The sequence below is a fragment of the Dioscorea cayenensis genome, chromosome 20, assembly GCF_009730915.1.
Source record: "Dioscorea cayenensis subsp. rotundata cultivar TDr96_F1 chromosome 20, TDr96_F1_v2_PseudoChromosome.rev07_lg8_w22 25.fasta, whole genome shotgun sequence".
NCBI classification, from domain to species: Eukaryota; Viridiplantae; Streptophyta; class Magnoliopsida; order Dioscoreales; family Dioscoreaceae; genus Dioscorea; species Dioscorea cayenensis.
This window is the reverse complement of record NC_052490.1, coordinates 2722907-2742447: the sequence shown is the minus strand read 5'-3', so window position 1 is coordinate 2742447 and position 19541 is coordinate 2722907. Positions and strand designations below refer to the sequence as shown.

Sequence of the window (19541 nt, the reverse complement as noted above, 5' to 3'; positions counted from 1 at the left end):
CTGAGTTCTCCCGTTTGCCGCCAAGATGCCTCTCCATGTTCTCTAGTTTGCCACCGAGAAGGTTGCGCGTCTCCGAGTTCACTGAGTTTGCCCGTCCGAGTTCTCCAGTTTGCCACCGAGAAGGTTGCGCGTCTCCGAGTTCACTGAGTTTGCCCGGTTTGCTACGAACCCTGGACTTTCTGAAGGCCCTCATCGTGTCTGGTAATTGTTTTCAATGTTGTGAATTAAATTGTTCATATGTTCTACTTTTAAGTGTTTGGGCTAGATTTGAAATCTCATAATGATAATAGATGAACAATGAGATCAATTTCCGGCCTATCTCTGTTAGATTTAAAGAAAGAAATAGCATAGTAATTTGGAATAAGTTATTCTTGTCTTAATCTGCAAATAAGATGTTTAATCTGTGCCTTATTCCCTATCTGAATACTAAACATTGAACACTTCATTAAATTTATTAATGGCAAGAGGCTTAATCTTTCTGTAATTCCTACCAAACACTATTATTATCCCATTTCTGAAACAAGGGCCACACACAATGAACTATCTTTTGTTTCTGTGTTAAGAGCCAAAATGCTTTGTATTAGCTAACATAACATTTTCATTGTTATTAGTAAGATTTTGGAATAAGAGCTAAATTAGAGCAGCTTCAATTTTAATCTCAATCTATACTTGATATAAAGATTGAATTTTTATATACCTTAGCAATAACCTTGGGAGGGTATTCATTGTTTAGCTTTGGATTAACACATCGTTTAACTTTGTCTTTACTTAACCTTGGAGTGGCCTGCAGATTAGTAATTCAATTTCAATCAAGATATTTGATAAGAATTATAGAAGGAATAAGAGCTAAAGGGAGTAAAAGAACTCACCCAAGTTACAAGACTTTGTTGTCCCTTTGGCATTGTGTGATCTACTGGTTTTCTTCCTGTCAAAAGCTCCAGAAGAAGAACATCAAAACTATACACATCACTTTTCTGAGTTAATTGTCCAGTCATTGCATACCTGAAAATAATTAGATGGTTGATAAGTGAAAATAGATATTTAGTTATACATTCTGATGGAAGTTTGGAAGTTTAATAGTTGAAAAATATTACTCTGGTGCATGGTAGCTGAAAGTCACTAAAACACGGGTTGAATGTAGGCGGGCAGCAGTATCTGGTGACTGGTTGGTTAGATTAAAATCGTCAATTTTGGGAGCATAATCATCGAACAAAAGTACATTGCTTGATCTTATATCCCTGTGAACAATGGAAGGCTCAACTTTCTCATGGAGATATAGTCAAGACCTCTTGTTGCACAATATGCAATTTTCACTATCTGATTCCCAATCAGAACTACACGAGGCTTAGCATTCTGCACTCCTTTCCTACCAAATCAACAATGCCGTATTATGTATTAGGTTTAAGGATGAAATACTGAATAGAATTAGCATTTGTTTGAAAATTAATATAAATACCATGTAGTATGAATAATATAACTGGACTATTATATATCAAATCCTCATCATCAAAAAAGTTGTTTTGGTCTTTAAGTTGAAGTTTTCGAATTAGGTAAGTTCTTTTTAATGTTCATCTAAGGTATTTTGACTTGTTTATTTTGTGTTTACGCAGGATCATGCCTAAGAGGAAGGCTATTGCGTATAGGCCTAGGATAGTGAGGAGAGAGAGTGTAGCTCACAACCCGCCCCTACGAGTCCTTCATTTTCACCATCCCATCCATCCCATCAAGCAAGATATAAACGGTTGTGCGACAAGAAGTTTGGCGAGTTTCACATGATTGATTGGCAAATATTGGATGACGTGGGACTAAATGAAGAGGTCCATGGACTATTGGATGAACAAGCCTGTTTTCAACTCTTTGACATCATCAACACCACTTATAAAGAGTTGACGCTAGACTTCTTAGCAAGCTTTGATCTAAAGCGGAGGCTTATCGATTTTCATAGGGATGATACTATTCAATTTCAGGCATTCGGCAACATACATAAGATGAGCCTGACAAAATTTGCTATCCATTTTGGTCTTTATGATGAGGCATTCACTCAGACACCTGAGTATAATACCTTACTGATTGAGAGGCCAGCAGATGAGCCAATGGAGACATGCTGGAGTCGCTTGAGCACCTCTGGAGATTATGATCCTCGTCGCACGAAGGCTACTAGCCTTCGCTCCCCCTCACTAAGGTACATCCATTACTTACTGAGTCATATCTTGACAGGGAAGCGCGATAGTACCGATGTGGTGAGTCGGAAGGACTTCAACTATCTCCTTAGCATGGTCAATGGGTTCCGGTTGCACCTAGGATATCAGATCGCCATTGCTATGCATCATCAGGCGACTGATCCTAGGGTTGCATTTATATTCGCTGGCCATTACATCACCCGGCTCATTCAGGGGATGGGTCTTGGAAGCTGGGTTAGCGGGACTCAGTACCCCGATCACCCTCGACACGCCCCGAGCTATGAGGTTGGTTGAGCCTGTATGGACTGTCGACGGGACCTGTTTCCGTGTCATTGGTGCTCCTGCTCCCCATCCTGAGATAGTCTCTTCTGCACCTGTAGCATCCCCTCGCTCTCCTGTGACACGAGCAGCTGGTCCCTCCACCAGCCATACTGTATCATCTTCGACTTCATCACTTTTTGAGCAGTGGGTAGGTAGGAGTTTGGTTCGTATGGCTACCGAGATGGGGATTCAATTATCTCCTCCCCCATCTTCTGCTGAGGACGTTACTACAAGTAATCCACGAATGATGCAATAACTTGTATGCTTACTCGAATTACATTCCAATAATTATTAATTTTTTTATTGAAATGTCACAGGTGAAGAAGAAGAAGAAACACCTGCAGAGCCAGTTGCACAAGGAACATCTCCTTGTCCAGCTGATGCCCCATCAGTTGTTGATGCAGTTAATCCACGAATTATGCAATAACTTGTATGCTTACTCGAATTACATTCCAATAATTATTGATTTTTTTATTGAAATGTCATAGGTGAAGAAGAAGAAACACTTGTAGAGCCAGTTGCACAAGGAACATCTCCTTGTCTAGCTGATGCCCCATTAGCTGTTGATATAGGTAATCCATGAATGATGTAATAACTTGTATGATTACTCAAATTACATTCCAATAATTACTGATTTTTTTATTGAAATGTCACAAGTGAAGTAGAAGAAGAAGAAGAAACACCTGCAGAGCTAGTTGCACAAGGAACATCTCCTTGTTCAACTGATGTCCCATCAGTTGTTGGCACAGGTAATCCATGAATGATGCAATAACTTGTATGTTTACTCAAATTATATTCCAATAATTACTGATTTTTTTATTGAAATGTCAAGTTGAAGAAGAAGAAACACCTACATAGCAAGTTGTACAAGAAACATATTCTTGTTCAACTGATGTCCCAGCGGCTGTTGATACAGGTAATCCATGAATGATGCAATATCTTGTATGTTTACTCGAATTACATTCCAATAATTAATGATTTTTTATTGAAATATCACAGGTGATTGTCCAGTCGATGATATGCCTGAGGAGGCTTTTCAGGTATCAAAAGATGCGGCTAAAAGTAAGTTGATTTTTTCAGGACAACCATTTAATTGATATTTTTTTAATGACCAAGTAGGTGATCTTCTTTTTTGTTGGCATATTTGTGTAGAGAGCATGCACCGCTCTCCAAAAAAAGAAAACATGAAGCAGTTGATCAGAAAAATATTATGAGTTCAGGCAATGTTCGAGCCTTGAAGATCCCATCAAAACTCCAACAATACTTTACACAAGATAATGTTGTTGTGGATCTTCATTATAGAAGAAGAAAAAAAATTTTAAAGCACGAAAAGGTAAAAATATCACTTACATTTTTAGTTAAGTGTAAGCTCATAAATTTTTATCTCACATAAATATTTTCATTAATTTATAACAGCATAAGAAAGCTTGAGGATGGATTATATGGAGAGCTTGGAGGCTTCTACCTCTGATAAGGTTTGTGAATTCAACAATGCATTGTTTTTGTTTAATGTTTATCATTAATTATTTGCTTTTTTAAGATGTCCCATATAATTCTTTGTTTGCAACTATAAAAAGCATTTGGTTGAATGAAGGGTTATGTGGATATGTGATGTTCTTCAAGATGTTACTCCTTGCATTATGTATAAACATTGCTATATAAACATGAAAGTTTGATATCTTGTGTATAAACATTATGTATAAACATTGTTGTATAAACATGAAAGTTTGATATCTTATGTACAAACATTTTGAATTATGTTCATATGATTTATGTATGATTTGATGATCTAAAAGGTTCTGCTCTGATAGCATTGCTGTCATATAATTCGATTGTATTTGAAACTGAAGCCCATTTATTTTGTTCAGACTAGTTTGGAGGAGAATGAAGATACCTAGCCTAATGATAAATGGAAAGGTGTGGTGATCTAATGTGCGAAGAAATGAATACCGGAGACGAATATGCAAGGGTGAAATGGAGGGAGAGTCTCAATCAATAAAGATGAGCTACCCGGGCAATGCTACCCCTAGGATCTAACATGAAGTTCAAGATTCGCTAAATGCTTCTAAGCCGAGTCTAATGAGTCGAGGTATTCCAAGAACAACCGGCCCTTGCCTCCAAGCCACTGGTACTAGTCCCCTACAACGTCCCGGTGGAGAAATCGACCAATCTCAACACCTCACACCCCATATGATCGCAATACGCTCAAACGACACCTTAGAATGAAACCGATTCCTAAAGATAGATCGAAGCCTATTTCCCGATGAAAGATCCCTAACCGATACAAGGTCCCGGCGGAGAAATCTCTCAATCTCACGTATCACACCAAATATGGTTGCATAGAGTCTAGGGAATACAGAGATAGAAAACACTCAATCGGAAGGGAAAGGGGACGCTCCACTATCTCATGACTCACCCTCTCAACCCTCTTTAACCATGAAGTTCTACCTCTAATGGAGACCTCTCTCTCATCAAAGTAACAAATCATGCATATACAATCAACGACAAGGATCAATAAAACATGCAAGCAATGGGAACACAAGATTAAAACTCAAATCAACTCGGATTAACTAGAAACATAAAGCAAATCAATACAAAAGAATAGATCCTAGGGTTCACATGCCCAAGTACCTACTAGAGAAAACCCCCTTGAATTCGTGATGATTGGCCTTGGTGGGAAATTCAACGTCTTGAAGGATTCCTCTCCGAAGCTAGGTCCGCGGTGGCTTCCCAAGTGATATGACAGTGAAGAAAACTATCGAAGTTGGTGAAGAACACCCTCCAAATCAGCAAAGACTTCCTCTCCAAACCCTAGTCGTCTCACCCCTCAAGAGCCGCACAGAAGATAAGAAAGAATAGGGCAAAATGACTATTTATAGGCCATAGACCACGTGCCCCCATGCGCCTATGTGGATTTTCCATGCACCCACGTGGGTTGCAGGAATTTCCATGCGGTTGTGTGGAATTTCCACGCGGGCGCGTGAACAGTAATTTTGCTACAGCGCTTAACTGCAGCAAAATGCTACAGTATTTCGCTAGTGTGAATGCTACAGTAATCTCCATAATCACGTTCCAAACACTCTTCTCTTGAGGCCATATGGCCGGGCACACATCCATGTGTAGACTATAAGAATTTTCTTCATCGATGTATCTTTGAGAGGTCTTGCAATCTTCACAAAGAGAAGGAACATGAAGATGTAGCTACCTTTGTGCCCTTCCAACTAGTTAATTGACTTGAATCTTCTTGGTAGTTGGCACATATCTCCACGTTCATGAACTCCTCTCGTGTCTTGTTCCTTGAATTGAACAAGAACTCCCAACATTGTGTTTTTATAGCCTATCTTTGCTTCCTTTTTACTCTTCAAATCATTCACAACCTATATGCATAAAAGAGCACCAAATACACAATATGAGACATAAACCATGGTGAAAATGATGCTCATGCATGTAAAACATATATAGAAATATGTCTACTGAAGCACTTATCAAACTCCTCCACACTTAAGCCTTTCCTTGTCATCAAGCAAAATTAAACATTAAACTCATGGAAAGAAAAGAGAAGTGCTTGGCTTCCCAAGTGCTACGATGGCGAAGGAAACTATCAAAGTTGGTGAAGAACACCCTCCAAATTGGCAAAGACCTCATCTCCAAACCATAGCCGTCTCACACCTCAAGAGCCGCACAAAAGATGAGAAAGAATAGGCCAAAACGGCTATTTATAGGTCTTAGACCACGTATGTCACGTGCCCCCACGCGCCCATGTGGATTTTCCATGCGCCCACATGGGCTGCAGGAATTTCCACACGGTCACGTAGAATTTCCATGCAGGCGCATGAATAGTAATTCTTCTATAGTAGTTATCTGCAGCAAAATACTACAGTATTCCGCTATTGTAAAATGCTAAAGTACTCTCCATAATCACGGTCCAAACACTCTTCTCTTAAGGCCACATGGCCGAGCACACGTCCATGTGGTAAACTATAACACTTTTTTTTATCGACGTATCTTTGAGAGGTCTTGCAATCTTCACAAAGAAAAGGAACATGAAGATGTAGTGGTTGAACACCCGCAAGTGTACGGGGTCGCCAAGTAATACCTTGTGCAAAAGCCCAAGGATCATATTCCATGGGGCTAAGGAGCTCCGATTACTCCTCCATCACTCACTTTCTAACCTTACAACTTAAGCATGGTATACTACTCTAATACATGCAAGAATATTAATGAAACACAAGTATAACAATTCCAAGGCGAGCAAGAAAATCACAAGAGCAATGATGATAAGAACAGGCCTAGGAATGAGGATTCCCAAGAGGGATCATTATGATGTATGGATGCATAAGAATAAAAGAGCAAGGGTGATTTAGACCGACGGACCTCAACAATAGTTCAACCCCAATTTCTCAGCGGTTAAACCCTAATCCCGTAGAAATGATGACAAGGATCTCTCCTTAATCATATTCCTACGATTGTATTAAGTGAATGGAGATCGCGCAACAAGGATACACTTAACCTAAGTTCATCCTCATGGCTCGGAGGGGCAACCTAAATCCAATTTCTCGGTATGTTGGTCAACAAATACCCCTATTGCCTCATTAACGATCTAGTACACGCGAGTAGGTCACGTCTACGTGTACAACTCAAACAAGAACTAAGGATTTCTCCACATAATAGTTCTAGCCATAAAACACAATGCGCTAAACCATAAATCACATCAATGCATTCCAAATAAAAGTGAAGAATCCAAAACACATGATGAACCTCCCAAGGTTCACCTACATCCGGTGGCTTTGGGGGTCTAGTGTACCATCATACAAACAAGCATCTCAAACTCAACAAAAACAAACAGTAAATGCATAAATGACACTCCCTTGTCTGAATGATGATGAGGATGGAGAATGCCAGCAGAATGACGATTCCTCTAACATAAGGAAGGCCGAATGCTCCTCCTCCTTTGATGATGAAACTTTCCCCTTGAAGTTCAAGCCCTAGATCTCTCCAAGCCTCAAGCCAAAAAAACACTCTCCAAAATGATGTCTTCCTTTCTCCTCTTCTCCCCAAGTGTTGGCTGCCAAGAAGTCCTCAAAAAGTCTCACAAAAAGTCCTCATATACCCCCACAATCACTCTCCAAAATGGGCTCAATGAGGACCTCATTAGGGTGGTATACTGGCTCAATGAGGACCTCATTGAGGTGGTGTACTGGCTTAATGAGGACCTCATTGAGCCTCTCATTGACACTATTTAGGGTAGGCAAATTCCACAAATGCTCTCGGAATAGTATCCATACTGGCTCAATGAGTACCTCATTGAGCCAGTATGCCTTCAAACAAACATCTTCTTTAATAGCTACAGTGATCATCCGGGGCTCCATACCGGGCAGCATTGAGGCCGTATACCATGATTCAATTCCTGACTTGAAACTCTCCAGGGGCTATAGTGGCAGCTACAGTAACCTTGCTACAGGGTTGATGTTATAGTAGCATTGCTACAATACCGCGACCTGGTTTTCTTCTATTTTTTGCCCAAATTATATCTTTGTGTCCTACGTGGCGTTTTTGTGTCTTGCAAAGCAAATAAGACACGATTAAGAGCAAAACGGGCATCAATTCTTATAAAAATACATTCTAGAGGCAACAAATACATATAAAAAAATATGTACAATTAGACACTTATCATGTAGCTGCCTTTGTGCCCTTCGAACTAGTGAATTGACTTGAATCTTCTTGGAAGTTGGCACACATCTCCACGTTCATGAACTCCTCTCGTGTCTTGGTCCGTGAATTGAACAAGAACTCCCAACAATGTGTCTTTATAGCCTATCTTTGCTTCCTTTTTACTCTTCAAGGCATTCACAATCTATATGCATAAAAGAACACCAAATACACAATATGAGACATAAAACATGGTGAAAATGATGCTCAATGCATGTAAAACATATATAGAAATATGTCTACTCAAGCACTTATCATACCCACTTGTTATTCTTTAAGCTGTTGTTGTATGTTGTGGTTTTCACGTAGTTGAAGATACCCAAGAAATAGACTAAAACTAATTCTGTGGTCTATTAGAATGGCTCCCAACAATTGAACATCTCTTGAATTTGTGTCCTCGAACTCAAGCCATCTAGATTGATGTTAGTAATTTGACTGGGAAAACAGTTTCGTTTCGTGATGGTTTTGTTTTTGGAACATGGATTGAGGCTGATTTTAATGTATATTCTAGTTTTCTTAACTCGATTCTATTGTCAGGTTGCTGCCTTATTATACTTAATTCAGAGTTGGATGCTAAAATTAAAGGATTGGCTTTGGCCATTCAGGTTGCAGCTTGGCATGGGCTTCAATTCAAGCAGATCTTAATTAGCTGCCTGGCTCTTCATTCTTTGTTTCAGGATGATGGGATGACTGATTGGAGAGCTGCTGCTGCTGCTGTTGCTGCCTGGTCCACACAGTCCTAAAAACCTGGAACCAATGTGTTGTTAAACTTGCATGTCATAGTATATCAACTTCTCCACTTTCTCTATTTCATCAAGGGAGAGATTTGCCCAGATGGTTAATGAAGATCTTTCATTCTAATGGTTTCAGTTTGATGTAATCTGTGTTTTATTGGGTTTAGTTTTAGTGTTGTTGTTTTTGTGACATCTTTATATTGTCTTTTTGTTTTTAATAAAATAGCTATTTTATGAAGCAAAATAGTCCATCTTTGCGAGCTTGGAATGAGAAATGGAAAGTTTATAAAAAAAAAGATTATTTCATTAAGAGAACATATACTTGAACAATGACAAAGAAACAGTATATAATTTTTGGAATTTGGTACATGAATATCTGTGTGAATTTCCTCCAAACCTAAGTTCATGGCAATCAAGAATTATCAAACTGCATATCAAGAACTGACACAATTATACTTTCATTCATTGCTGATAGTTTACAGAAAAAAAAAAGACTCATCAGGTCATTAAGAAATCAAATCCCTGCATAATGATAAAGAAATTAAATAGTACATGATTTTTGCAATTTGGTTTACGAACAGAGTTAGTTGTGTATTTCTGTGAAACATAAATCATGTCAAACAAGAACTGTTAACTGCATATCAAGAATGAACACAATTATACAGTCATTCATTCATTCATTTATTGCTGATATGATCACCTGAGTTACAAGCAATGAAAATTTCAACATTACAACATTGTTCTGTTCTTTATCTCATTAAGCTTGTACAACTTTTTCTTGGGTCATAACAGGAAGAGGAGCCGGAGGAGCAGGAGTGCCATAGAACTGCGTCGGCCGGTGTATCTCATAACGTCCTTTGGCCCTGCCACAAAGGAAGCATGCTAGAGCGAGGATCACAATCAAGAGAAGCGGTGGCAATGATATCACAATGACATAGCCCATGTTCTTCACTCAATCATAGTTAAACACTAATCAACAAGTTAGAAAAGAAAACTATGGAAATTGAAATAAATCTCTTCATTCCATACAAAATTCAGAGAAGAAGAAAGGGGAGGAATATACCTCTGAAGAAGAATGAACTTGGTTTGAGATGTCTCTGAACTTGATGATGTAGTGATGTAAGGTATGATGAAGAAAATAGAGCAAGTGTCCAAATCAGCTTACCTAGAAATTTCAAAGTAAACCATATACTGGCACCACTTGGCAACTAATAAGTTGTACTTAATACTTAATTAATTTTACTAAATGAAGACAATGAAGGATTAGGAATTTTAATCCTGCTGATTAGAGATGATAAGTGGGTATAGATGATAAATATAGTGCATAATCCAGCCTAGATATTTAACTCATATTAAACGCAAATCAAAACATATGAACTACCTCAATTCAATTCTAAAACTCAAGCTGATAAAGGAAAGATAAACAAAGCAAAGTAATCAGGCTTAGATATCATATTAAATGCAAATCAAACATGTAACTAAACATATTCTGTAGAAAAAAGAGTGAAGGAACTAGAGATATATAAGATGGCTAATATGAGTCTATGTTTCTCAAGCAAACTTGCTTTGTTTGGATTTAGCCTTGGTCTAGGCCAGTTTTAACAGTGATCTTGGAGCTAGTCCAGTTGCAAACCCAATACTCTATATTTGTGAGTTTGCGGGGTGCCAATTATTGTCTTATCTAAAAAAAAAAAAATTCAACCATGTATGTACTTTTTCTTGGTCCTTTAGACAATGTGTGGAATGATAGGAAATTAAGGAAAAAAAAAGGGTATAAAATACAAAGTTTACAGGAAAAAAATGGATCATGTTAATCACACAACAATGAGTATAAATTAAGGAAACATGTAGTTGATATCAAAAATAGCAATACACATGCAGTGCATATTAATAAGATATTTTCATATGAACCTTATCTCTCCTTAACTAACTGATATCAATTGCTTGCTCCTTTAATTTCATCTTGGATAAACATACAAAAAAACAAAACAAAAAAGCCCTAAAAACTTATGAGTAATTCTCATCAAATGATAAAAACTAACTTTTATGAAACTTGATAACCCATACAACTACAAAACAACTTTCATTCCTAACAACTTTTTGCAAAAAGAAAAAATTACAAAAACTATACAAACAACTTCAAAAACTTCACTAAACTTCACTAAACCTAGTGTTCTATAATACAACCCAAATTACCCTCTTCAGTCAAATAAAACTTTTGAAAATGAAGGATAGGTTGCTTCGGCTTCAATGGCGAGTGTGGTAGCTTCGGCTTCAATGGGGAGTGTGGTGGCACCGGCGGGGAGTGTGTTGGAAACCCTTGATTCTCCTCTTCTGGAACGAAATGTCGAAAAATTGAAACTACAATGAGAAAAATCATTACAACTAACAAAGCAAAAAGGGTTGCACTTGTCATATCCATTGTAGTAGTAGTAGTAGTAGTAGTAGTAGTAGTAGTAGTAGTAGTAGTAGTAGTAGTAGTAGTAGTAGTAGTAGAAGAAGAAGAACAAGAAGAACAAGAAGAAGTTGCAATTTGAAGAAGAAGAAAATTAGGGTTGCAAGCTTTGAAGAAGAAGAAGAAGAAGTAAAGAAGAAGATCAATTAAACTATGAAATTACTTGCCTTGGGATGAATGCAATATATTAAATTTCCGAGATTAACTTCATCATATTTTTAAGTTTTTCTTATTGAATAATTAATGCTGAAGAAATGACATATATATATGAACGAAAAGATGTGAATTCCGATGGGTGTGCTCCGAAGCACGGTATTATGCACGGAAGTCCTTATTTCCACGGTATTATGCACGAGCGTGGTTATTCAGAAGAAGTAAAGAAAGAATAACAGAAACGTGAACAGGTTGCATGCCATATATATTAAAATAATATATATTAATTAATTAATTAGCTTTAAAGTGATTGTTGTTGAAAAGATTTTTACTTTTCTACACTATGCTTGACTAGTGTGCAATCACCTAATTATGTCAATTCTTAGCTTGACTTTTTACTTATTTTACTTATTTTTATTTTTATTACTAAATGGGTACAGTCCTCATCCATCATGATTACCATATGGGTACATTATTTAACTTTATTTTTATTTTTTATTTAAAATATTTTAATTTATTATTTTGGTTCATTATTTTACTTTTTTATTTTTTATTTAAAATACTTTAATTTATTATTTTTGTTCATTCATTTACTTTTTTTATTTTTTATTTAGAATAATTAAGTTTATTAAGAAATATTTTTTAAAAAATATTAAAATGTTTGGCTAAAATTTTAGATAAAATAAAAAAAAAAAATGAATCTCAACATCAATTATCATAGTAATTTTTTCATGATTTTTTTTATTTTAGTTTGTAAAAAATTAAAAATCTTTACTTTAAACTTAAAAAACATCTTAATACTTTTAAGAAAAATACTTCTTTACTTCAATTCCCTCCTCTCCTCATCCATCATGCTTACTATTTTAGTTCATTATTTTACTTTATTTTTAATTTTTTATTTAAAATAATTTAATTTATTATAAATAAAAAATAAAATAATTTAATTTTACTTTTTTTAATCTCAACATCAATCATCATAGTAATTTTTTTAATTTTTTATCGAAAATAATTTATTTTTTTCATAATGAACCAAAATAATAAATTAAAGTATTTTAAATAAAAGATAAAAAAATAAAATAATGAACCAAAATAATAAATTAAAGTATTTTAAATAAAAAATAAAGAGAAAGTAAAATAATCAACCCATATAGTAATTATGATGGATGAGGAGAGGAGGCAAGTGAAGCTAAGAAGTGACATAAACTAATTTGTAAAATATCAATAGTACAAAATTATATAAATATTTTTTATATAAATAATTTTTAAAGAGAGAACTCAAGAAAAGGGTTTCACGAAGGGAAAAGAGTAAGAAAATATTTGAAACATTAAAATTATTATTATTTTTTTATTTAAAAAATGTCTAACATTGAAAAAATAATTCTACCTATGCTTCATACCATTTTCAATGTATGGGTTCCAGAATGAGAGAGCCAGACGTGAAGAAAGGATCTCTAAAGGCTAGCGCTTACTAGTATTACTTGCGTCTTTTCTACTACTGAGTTTTGAAGTTGTAAATTAAGTAGAATTAGGGTTAGTCTCACTTGTGGGATACTAACCCTAAACCGTAAACCCTAAACCCAAATACCTAAACTTTAAAACCCAATCACCAAACCCCAAACCCTATCCTATAAACTCAAACCCTAAAATCGAAACCCTAAACCCTAAACCCTAAATCCTAAACCCTAAAACCGAAACCCTAAACGCTAAACCCTAAAACAAGAAACAATAAACCCTAAACCTATAAACACTAAACCCCAAATACCCAACTAAAAACCATTAAACCCAAAACAATAAACCCCATGACCGTGATAACACTCTCGGTAGTATTACTTACGTCTTTTCAACTACTGAGTTTTGAAGTTGTAAATTAACTAGAATTAGGGTGAGTATCACTTGCGTTATACTAACCCGAAAACCTAAACATTAAACCCTAAACCCAAAATACTAAACCCTATACCCTAAACCCTAAACACTAAACCCTAAACACCCAACTATAAATCATTAAACCCAAAACAATAAACCCTAAAACAAGAAACAATAAACCCTAAACCTATAAACCCCAAACACTAAACCCCAAACAACCAACTATAAACCATTAAACCCAAAACAATAAACCCTATGACGGTACTTATGCTATCGGTAGTATTACTTACGTCTTTTCAACTACTGAGTTTTCAAGTTGTAAATTAACTAGAATTAGGGTGAGTATCACTTGCGTTATACTAACCAGCAACCCTAAACATTAAACCCTAAACCCAAAATACTAAACCCTATACCCTAAACCTATAAACCCTAAACCCTAAACCTTAAACCCTAAACCCTAAACCCTAAAAACCCAACTATAAACCATTAAAAACAAAACAATAAACCCTAAAACAAGAAACAATAAACCCTAAACCTATAAACCCCAAACACCCAACTATAAACCATTAAACCCAAAACAATAAACCCTATGATGGTGCTTATGCTCTCGGTAGTATTACTTACGTCTTTTCAACTACTGAGTTTTGAAGTTGTAAATTAACTAGAATTAGGGTGAGTATCACTTTCGTTATCTTAACCAACAACCGTACACATTAAACCCTAAACCCAAAATACTAAACCCTATACCCTAAACCCTAAACATATAAACCCTAAACACTAAACCCCAAATACCAAACTATAAACCTGATAAACACCTAAAAGTGCGTATTTCGCATGTATTTATTTTGTATTATTCTTTACAGTATTTGTTGAATCGATGCCCTTTTGGGTCTAAATTGGGTTATTTTTACATTTCAGGCCTAGTAGAAGCCCTGGGCACTAGGCGACACGATTGAGGATGAATTCGGCATTGAAACGTCATTTCCGAGCCGGGGATTACTGTAGAACAGTTCTGTAGCAGAGTGTACGAAGTGTGCAAAGTGTGGAGAAAAAAAGTTATGCATCTGGAAAATCCCGAGGACCATCCTTGCGGCCGCAAGGATGCCCCTCGGGACGCATCCAGAGAGTCTTGAGGACCATCCTTGCGGTCGCAAGGATGCCCCTCAAGACTACCCGAGTGAGGGCTTTATAAGTGGTGTTTGAGGCTGTTACTATTCATTCTTCTTCTCCATTCTTCTAACCTTTTCTCCCTCATTTCTCCACCGTTTTTCACCTTTGCTCTCCTCCTCCTCTTTTCCATTTTAGTGACAAAAATTTGGAGTTTGAGCAAGCTTTTGGCCGGATTCAAACCTAAGATTCACTCGTCTTACTCTAGGGCAAGGGTTTGACCTCTCACTCAAAACCTTGAGTTCTTCTTGTTTTTGTGGGTGGAATTTCTTGGATTTTTGTTGTTATGTGAATGCTTAGTAATTATCAAGTGGTTTTCCTTGATTTGTAAAATTTTTGGCTACTTTTACAAGCAAAGTTCTTGAAAATTTTTTCCGAAATTACTCTAGCACTGGCATTGTCTTGATTTTCTTCATTCTCTTGATGCCTACTTTGCTTGTAACTTGGTTGGTTGATCTCCACTTTGTTTTTGCAGGATGCCTATCATGAGATTAGCTTCCAAGAGAGCTGGGGGGGATGGCTCTCTTCCTCCCTTCCTTACCCTGTGACAAATGACAAGTATTGGGCCTCCATTGCTAACGACTCAAGGACAAAGACATTTCGCTCACATCACATGGACATTTCTCTATTTCTATTTTTTTTATTTCTATGTTTTGATTGCTTTTTGTGCTGTTAGTTGTTTGTCATGTTTGTGTTGATGGGTGTGTGAATAGATGCCTCGAGGTGATGTTCTTTTCTACTTTGCATGGTGGAATTAGGATATCAAGCACACTTTCTTCCTCCATCATCTACCATGATCTTTGGTGGTCACCTTGATCTCATGGAATTCAACACTCATGCTTTGAGACTCGGAGAAGTTCACGAAACCCTCTTACTATGTTTTTATTATCTATCTTGTTGCATTCTATTGATTAGGCACATTGAGGGCAATGTACATCTTTAAGTGGGGGGTGGAGTTCCGTGAACTTTGAAAATGTTTGCAATTGCATGCTTGATGACCTATGATAGCTATAATTGTACTGTTAAGGATTTCCTCGCTTGGTAGAATGATAGTTGTGAGTTGTACTTTATTTGTGCTTGAATGTAGTTCTGTATCATCTCTAGTGCACCTATATACCTCTTCACGATTACTTCTACCTTGTACACTCCAACCAACCCATCATTATGATATTGGCATTAATTTGTTAAATTCTATCTTCAATGCATTTTTTAGAGCTTTTGGGTTCCTTTATTGTTTTCTCTAGCTTAAAGTGAACTATTGTAGCAAGACTATACAAGGGACATGAGATATAGTTTGTACATGTGAAAAAAACGAGAGAAAAAAAAAAGAAAAAAAATTGAGTCTATGACAGTGTTCCTCTGCTAGTAGCATGAATGTGTCTATGTAGACGGTATTCGACTACATTGGGTGACTCTTGTGCCTAATCAGCATGTGCATCCTTTAGGAAGGTTGTAAAAATTTTTGTCCAGTCTTCATTAGTCGGACTTAGAAAAAGATGTGTATGTTTGTATAAATGTGTGAAAGAAATAAGGTATCTCTTTTGGTCCCTTGAAGCTTGTTGCGTAGTCATTTGAAAGTTAGAGTTTTATCTAGGAACCAGAGGACTCTTAATTGAGTATTGATGGTGCCATTAGCATCTTAATGTAATTATCATTATGTGTGGGGTGAATGGGCACCCTGGGCTAATCCAGGGTGTGGAGGTCAAGGTGGTAGTTAACACAAACTCACAGGAGCACTCTAGATGAGATAGAGCTATTATTACTTCACTATTCATTGAACAGGTCACATATTGATTTCTGTCCATTCGTGCTTGTGGAGTTCTTTACTTTTGAGCTTGAGGTCGCACTTTTAGCCGTTTATCTTCTTTCCCTTAGTTCTTCATGTTTGTTTGCTTGGGGACAAGCAAACGCTTAGGTGTGGGGATGTTTGATAAACGTCTAAAAGTGCGTATTTCGCATGTATTTGTTTTGTATTATTCTTTACAGTATTTGTTGAATCGATGCCCTTTTTTGATCTAAAATTGGGTTTTTTTTACATTTCAGGCCTAGTAGAAGCAATGTAGCAGTTCACTGTAGCTCATCGCGGGCTTCTTAGCAGAAAACTAAAAATCCCGAGGGGTCGGCATACGACAGGTATACTGACTCATTTACCCATCGGGATCTGGCCATATATAAGCTTCGTAGGGCATCATTTAGGGGGACTTTTGGCCACCACTCTCTACCATCATTTTCTAGAGCTTCAAGGCTACAGGAGAAGGCAGATCTGAGGGGCAAATCGAAGGGGGAAGAATGTTACACTCAAGGAAAACGATCTAGGAGCTCGCCAGCGCGGATCCAACGAGTTCTAATCACCACCTTCTAGCCTTCATCTTAGGGAGTTTGTTATGAGCTTTTCTTTGTATCTCTTATCTCCTACACTTGCTCCTTTGTTGATAATGCACTAGACTCCCAAGGTCACCGGGCATCCGGTGAACCTTGGGACGAACTTGCTTGTATGGATGCTTGATTTACATTTATGGTATTTGTGTTGCTTGTGATCCTTGCTTGGTGCTCTTTGATGTGTTGTTTTGCATGAGAACTCTGTGATCCAACTTCTAGGTTGTATTTGGTGTGAGACAATCGCCCTTGTTCTCGATACACCTTGCTTGGAAGGGATACATGTATGAATACACCATGACCATTGGGTATTTCATACCCGTCCAACTATTAGGGCTGTACCTAGGTTGCGTTTCGGCCTTAATTTGAGATCTCCCTACTTGTAATGTGATCGTAGGAGGATTTGGTCGAAACGGATTCCGAGCCAATACTTTTATTGGATTAGGGATTACCACCGTGACCATCGGGGTGATCTATTTTTGGATGTCTCTTGGTCCAACCACCGTTGCCTTTGTAATTCTAATATCCATCTAGCTTTAGTAGTCCCGAGGAGATCCCGGCCTGGGGATCTCGCACTTTCATTGTTACTTGCTTCCTTAGTATGTTTATGTGGTGAGCCTTAGTCCATGTGTTTATAGTTTTCTCCTTGTTATTTTCCTTATCTTGTTTTAGTCCTATATTTGGTAGACTAGGCAATGTCGTCTAGGGAGAAGTAATAGCAGCTCTTGGGACACTACGGAATACGACCCCTGTGTCACACACAGGGTAGTACTTGACGACCCGTGCACTTGTGGACTTAATCAAGTTTTTGGCGCCGTTATCGAGGACTCCAAGATTGCTAGGAAAACCTTTAGTTCACTGCTCTACTTATTTATCTTTGTCTTTATAAATATTTGTCTTTGTATGTGTCTTTTACCATTTTGTGCATATTTACTTAATTTGTTTCTTTCGTGTTTTCTTTGATAGCTTATTTTTGCTAGTTTTGTTTATTTACACAGGGCCATGGACTTTGACTTTGAAGAAAAACTGCTTTGCGCTAAAATGTATGCACTTGAGAGACAGATGGAAGAATTAGATGCCATAAGAGCACAACAAAGTGATCCGGCCCTAGATTTTAAAAAAAAATTATTGGGCGCTAAAATGTATGCACTTGAGAAAGAAATGGAAAAACTTGACGCCAAGAAAGCACGCCTTAGCAATCCATATCCTGATGTTTACAATCCATATTGGGTAGGGCACCCACACTCTTCGGCACCTCATCATACCCAACAATGGGAGTACACTCCTGATGGATTGCTACAATTGCCCTCTTTTTATATACCATGGTACAACCCACCTCATGTAGACCATAGTAAGCAACTCGATCAACTGGGTCTCACTGCACAAGATGTGTTTGCAAGATTCATGATGAATACAGATGCGGAACTTGACCCCATGAATACCGGTCTCAGTGCACAAGATGTGTTTGCAAGATTCATGATGAATGAGGATGCGAAACTTGATCCCATGAATACCGCAATTTTTAATACCCAACATTCTCTTCAAAGTATGGAAAACAAGATGGGAGAGTCTTCCAATATATCGACCAAGTTGCCACAAACTATTGAAGACATATATGAGAATGACATTAGAAAGGAAGAGAACAAGGGTGAAATTGTGGTGGATGTTGGCATTGAGGTGTTGGAGCTTGAAGAGGCAATTGATGTACCACCAATACCTTTCGAGCAAATAATTGATTTTCCACCTCAAGTTGAAATTAAAGAAGACAAGGTGGAGGACGACATTATGAACATGGAAACATTTGAGGAAGTAGAAGAAACTCCATCGACCACATTCGAAGACACTTCTTGCCTCAATATCGACCATTCCATCAACCAATCGATAATTTTCAAGTGCAGAAAAGAAATTCTGAGTATTCTATTTGAAGATGTGCGTAAGAAGCCAAGGTCATCCTTGAACCCACCTATGCCGCGCTTGGGCAATTTCCAACCAAAGATTTTTCCTTGGCGGCCCAAGCAAATGTTATGGGCACTTGATGTTCATCACACCATGGTTGAGAAGAATATTGTGGATAGGATGTTGAAGCCACCAGTTGATCCACCTATGCAAGCCTTGATAAGTTCTCAACCAAACTTGTTCCCTTGGAGACCCAAACAACACTTATGGGTAGTTCAAGGTATTTTAACATGGGTTGAGGAAGCAAATGTGGGTAGGAGATTGAAACCATCCAAGGACCCACCAATGCTGAGCTTAAACAACTCCCGGCCCAAGCTTTTTCCTTGGAGGCCAAAAGGTGACTCATGCTTGACCTCCAAATTTGCATCATCCAGGAGGGTAAGTTTTGTATTTCTTGGTAGTTCTTATGCAACTCTTAGCCGGGATGAACACACCATTTTCAAGCCTCATTAGGTAAGAAAGGGGTACGTCGAGCTAATGACATTAAACAAGCGCTTCTTGGGAGGCAACCCATGTTTCTTTCATTTCTCATATTCTTTTTCTCATCTATGTTGTTATGCTTAACTTGTGTTTTTAGTTGTGGTTTGGCTTTAGTTGCATTTTCATCATTTTTTTAGTTCATTAGCC

The 19541-nt window shown here is 37.3% G+C and overlaps 1 pseudogene; it reads right to left on the bottom strand.

Moving 5' to 3' along the window:
* Positions 1-503: 503 nt before the first annotated feature.
* Positions 504-1715, bottom strand: LOC120251868 (annotated as a pseudogene).
* Positions 1716-19541: the final 17826 nt, after the last annotated feature.